The following is a 5,609-nucleotide window of genomic DNA, read 5'->3' as shown; positions in this document are numbered from 1 at the left end:
AAATGAGGAGTCCTAACCACTGGACTGCCAGGGAATTCCCTATTTGCTTATTTTTTAATGGCCCGCAAACCCCACCACCACCGCCAAGACTAAAAGCTCCATGACAACAGGGACCTGTCTGTCCTGCTCATCACTGTGTCCCCTGAACGAGCTGGTACTCAATTCATGAGTATCAGAGTCAGAACCAGCTCTCCTGCTTCTCAGGCCCCCACGACCTCCCTCAGGCTCTGTGGCTGAGGCCCACTGGGCATTGTGGCCCTCGCAGTTCTCTGGCACGTGATAAGTCCTCAGGAAAGTCCATAGAACCGGGGGAGGCCAAACGGCCCTTACAGCCTGATTCTAAAAACCTCCCCTGGAGTCCACAGGGCACACACATAAATACACGCACACTCTCTTCTCCCTCAAGAGCCCTGGGGATGGCGTGGAGTGGGCCAGAGTCCGTCAGAAACAGCCTCAGTGTACCTGGCACACCTTAGTGCCCCGGCCCTCTGGAACTGCTTACAGTGTGTGGACTGTAGCTCCCCTGCCAAGAAGTTATCTCCTGGATCCAAAGGCCTTATTGACAGGGACATGTGGTGTGGCCCCATGCAGGGTGCAGATCCACCTCCTAGAACAATCACTAAGGCAGGAGAGGAAATGAAGGAGAAAGGAACACAGACAGCTCCCAAAGTCCCTCCCAAGGGAAGCTGGCCTCTGACGTGGACACCTGCTCCACCACGGTGCATCTGCCCCAAGGCTCTTTGGCCCCTGCAAATGGGAGAAATGGATGAAATGTTCTGAATAGACTCTCCAGCAATGCACCCAGGCTCAGTGGAGCCACGAAGAGGTCCAGAGTATCTGAGTTCACTCCAGGCCGAAATGTGGAGCTTTCCAAAATGTCCTCCAGAAAGCTGCCTGGCCAGTGACCCAGCCCAGTTCCTGCTAGAACTGAACCGGCTCCGCCATTCCCTTGGCCGGAAGTGTTAGGAAGAGGGAGGTGTGGAATGTGACTGTCTTGGACCTTGAAAAGGGGGAGTTTTAGAAAGCAGATAGAGAAACTGTGGTAGATTGACTACCTAGCCTTAATTCTTCACCCCCTGGAATAGAATTATACATCCAAAGCTTTGCCATGTCCTCATGGGAGCAAAGTACACTTCCCTACCCCTTAAATTTGGGCTTGGCCCTGTGACTTGCTTTGGTCAGGGGATATTGGCAGATATGATACAAGCAGAGGCATGAAATGTGCTTGCATGGTTGGGCCTGCCTCTTGCACGCCAGTGATCTGCTTGGGAAGATCATGGTCTGGGCAGGTGCTGCCCCCTGAGCCTACATCCCAGAACATGCAGTGAGCAGACCTGAGCCCAGCCTGCAGCCTGCAGCCAAGTCCTGCAGCGCTGGAGCCTGGAGCAGAGCTTCCCCATCAAGCCCAGCCCAGGTCAGCTGCACCCTGGCTGACCCAAAGACCCATTCTTCTGAAAATAAATGGCTGGTTGTCATTAGCCACTGAGACTTGGGGTGGTTAGTTATGAAGCATTAATTGTAAGGACAGCTACAGAAATTGAAACCCAGAGACAGTCCCTGACTAGACCCGGAATTTCTCAGAGTTCATTCCGTCCCTCCGTGCTGCCTATCAAAAGGCACTTGAGAGCACGCTGCACGTGAAAAAGTGGGACTGCCACTTATGGCCATGATAGAACAACAGGGACCTGAGTTAGCCTCCTTCTTTAAGCAACTGAAGACTAGATAAAACTGTAAAACAGTGGTTTTCAGACATGGGAGCAAAGGCAGTACAGGACATTGATCCCCAAGAGAAGAGAAACAGGTGAGGTGAGCCTTCCGATCGCCTGTGTGCAGGGCAAGCCGGCAGTGCACGAGGTAACCCGCCCTGGAGCAATCCTCAACTGACGGGGACAGGAGCTAGTGGATAAACACCCCAGCCGCCTTCCACCCTGGGGGACAACTCTGAAGTGAGCCCTACACGGTGTCCCCGAGAGCCCAGCAAGGTGGAGCCCCCAGACGCCCACAGGAGTCACCTGCTTCATCACACACACTGCGGTGGCCGCCTTCCTCCCTGTCTCTCTTGCCCTCTTTCTTGGGATCATTTCCTGGGATCACTTCCCAGATGAACTACTCACACCCACATTCGGCCTCAGAGTCTGCTCCGAGGACAGTCCAGCTTAGGCAAGGACATCTATTTCAGAATCACGGGGCGGGGGCGCGGCTCTTGCATCCAGCTCTCCGGGCTGGTGAAAATGGGAGCTGCCCCCAACTTCAACCAGAGCCCCACTCTCCACTGCGCTACACACTGGGGCTCAGGGAAAGATTTCTCGTGAGAAAGGAATCCTGCTGCTCCAATAAACAACGGAAATTTCTGAACAAGATCAATTGATTGTTTGTCTTGAGCCTTTCCCTCGAATCTCCCCTCCGCTTTCCCCTCCCCCTGTTGGTCACCCGGTCGGGCTGGACCTCCCCTGACATCTTACTCTCTGGCCAGGAGGGCCGACAAAGCCCCACACACATCTGCACCCCCTGCCTCCACACAGGAGGCTCTCCCACACCCTTCACTGCGGGGACACCGCCAGGAGCCCAGACAACCGCACACAGAGCTTGTTACTCCGGCCCCGTGTGCCACCAGCAGGGTCTGAAACCAGAGCTCCTTCTCTCCACCTGCCCTTTCCCCTGCAGGGGACGTCCCTGGGCCAGGTGGGCCTTAGCCCCTCCCCTTAGTTCCCGTCCAGAACGTGCCTTTTTCACTTGTGCGGATACGTGCCTATTAAGTGGCTCCTCGAGAGAATACCGATGTTGGACGGCGTGTGGGCGGGCTGGCCTTCCCCTCATCTCCAGGCTCATTCAGACGGAAAGAGGCCCGTGTCCAGCTGCTCTGTTTGCTCTGCATCCTCTGCCCACTGTACGTGAAATTGATCTTGGGGGGGGGGGGCGGTGTTTTTCTTCTTTTTCCTCCAATCTCCCTTATCACTGCCGGATGTCAGGCCACACTCTGCCATCAGGCCTGGCCATGTTAGACTCTCCATTAATTGATTTTGCCCTCCCCGCTTGGGAAGCACAAATTGGCTCAGCCCATTAGCAGCAATAATTCCCTGAAAGGGATTATAAATCATGCCCTACAGCCGTCCATTGCTCACGGCCGGAGTGGTGCCCACGTGGGGAGGTGTCGGGCACAGAGATGCAACTTCTGATGAGCAGCAGAGGTCCCTGCAGGCCTGCGGGTTCCCTCCTAAACCTACCCAAGCCAGGCCACAGCCAGGCAGGGGAGTAGCCAAAGCAGGTGCCAGCACACAGAGGGCAGCGACTAGTGTGTACTGAACGAGTGAAGGGAGGGAGGGGCGGGGGCTCCCTCTGGGGCGCGGAGGGCTCTGAGGACCTCTCAAGCTGACCTCCCACCAAGTCCACCATTATGGCTCCGTTCTTTAGCTCTGTGGCCCCCTTAAGCCAGAAGAGCTCCTGGGAAAGACTGTCTTAAACTCCAGTCAGGTAATGCCCTGCCGGAAGGGAAGCAGCAGCGGCAGGGGACAGGTGGGAGGAGGCCCTCGACAGGGGGCCCATAAAGGAGTGGAGGGCTCGGCCCGCAGTGACCCTGGCACCCCTTCCTGCCCAGGCCCTGAGGGAGGGAGGGCTCCACGCCGGCTGTGCCAGCCCCCCTCCCCAACCTGTCACAGACAGCCCTCCCCCACTGTGCTCCCCCCTCTCTCCCTTCCTTTCCTTCCACCTGAGAACAACCACCACCTGCCTGTGGACCATGTCCAGACCCAGCGAGTATACTCAGGCTAAAGAGGTTGCTAAGACATAGAGAATGGATGTGAGGATACGGGGAGGGGGAAGGGTAAGCTGGGACAAGTGAGAGAGTGGCATGGACATATATACACTACCAAATGTAAAATAAATAGCTAGTGGGAAGCAGCCGCATAGCACAGGGAGATCAGCTCGGTGCTTTGTGACCACCTAGAGGGGTGGGATAGGGAGGGTGGGAGGGAGGTGCAAGAGGGAGGGGATATGGGGATATATGTATATGTATAGCCAATTCACTTTGTTATACAGCAGAAACTAACACAACATTGTAAAGCAATTATACTCCAATAAAGAGGTTTTAAAATAAATAAATAAAGAGGTTACTAAGACCTGCCCAAGTCCCCCAGACAGCAGCTGATAGCTTTCCATACGGTAAAGAGAGAACTCTTCACATATGGAACTTCTCCAGGGCAATAAAATGGGACCTGATTGTCACTCGGCCTGGCAGGTATAAGTACAACCCTAGCTTAGAGCCAGGACGTAGCGAGTTTGCAGTGACAAGATGACGGCCAGCTCTCTCTCCCAGTCTCTCCAAAACATGAGGAGGAAACAGTCAAGGGGGAGGTTTATGACTCCAGACGCTTCCTTCTGCCCCAAGACAAGCCCGCTTCCCAGTGTGGTGCTGTCTGGGAAAGCTCTGGGTGCAATGAAGGCCTTCCAGAAGATGGTTCTAGGCCCCCAGGTGGCCTCAGGGACCCAGAACCAGCAGGACTACAGAGAAGGCGCCCGCAGCCCCCAGACAGGGCCCCACCTAAACCGCAGGAGGATGAGGTGCTGCAGGGACACCTGGGCCTGCCTTCCACACACTTACAGCGTCGGGATGTTCCTATAACATGCAGCCTCCACGTCGCCGCTTGCACCTCCACCCACTGTGTGTGTGTTGTGTTTTGGCCTTAGAGCAGTGTCCTCACTACCACTCCCTTGATCATTCATACACTTGAAAACAGTAACATTCTCCCCCTTGCTTTCGTTTCCTATGAGACTTCTCTCCCTCCCCGCCCGCCCCGTCTCTCATTACACAAACCATGGTTGCTTGCCCTGGACATAACGCCCGTGGTGTCTGCCTCTGCACCGTCCCTTCCAAGTGACACCTGTACGTGTGACGCCGCCACCCCTGGCTGGGGCCCATCAGCTGAGGGTCGTGCATGACCCAAGGACGGCCAGACACCTGTGAAGTGGCTCACATGAAAAGGTGCTCTTGGACCCCCAGGCTTTGAGAGGATTTGAGCCAAGCAATACCAGGACCGGATGCTGGGGTCAGCCTGGAGCGGAACTCAGCAGAGGGAGGGAATCACCGCTGGGATAGGATGAGGGGAGGGGGCACCCCGAGGGGGTGGACAGGGCACATTAATGGGGGAGAGTTAGGAGTGAGGTCATGGCCCAGTTCTTCCAGAACCCTGACTGCTCCCAGCTTCCTACCACGAATTATTTCAATTACTTGAGATAACCAGAGTGTGTTCCTATTCCTTCCAACTCAAATAAGCCTTGAACAATTAAAAGAAAAGAAAACTTATGTAACCATTGGGAAGTAACACTGGCTTAAACAAATAGGACTTATGTGTCAAACTTTCTTAAATCTCAAGGGATTTCCCTGGTGGTGCAGTGGTTAAGACTCTGCACTCCCAATGCAGGGGGCCTGGGTCTGATGCCTGGTCAGGACACTAGAACCCACACACTGCAACTAAGAGTTTGCACGCCGCAACTAAGGAGCCTGCCTGCCACAACTAAGATCCAGCACAAATAAGTAAATAAAGTATCTTTTTTAAAAAGACTTTTTTAAATCTTGAGGTAGGCATGTGCAGGAAATCAGCGGAGCGTCTTTG

The sequence above is a fragment of the Lipotes vexillifer genome, unplaced genomic scaffold (genome assembly GCF_000442215.2).
Source record: "Lipotes vexillifer unplaced genomic scaffold, Lipotes_vexillifer_v1.1 scaffold4, whole genome shotgun sequence".
Taxonomy (NCBI): Eukaryota; Metazoa; Chordata; class Mammalia; order Artiodactyla; family Lipotidae; genus Lipotes; species Lipotes vexillifer.
Note: the sequence above shows the minus strand (reverse complement) of the source record.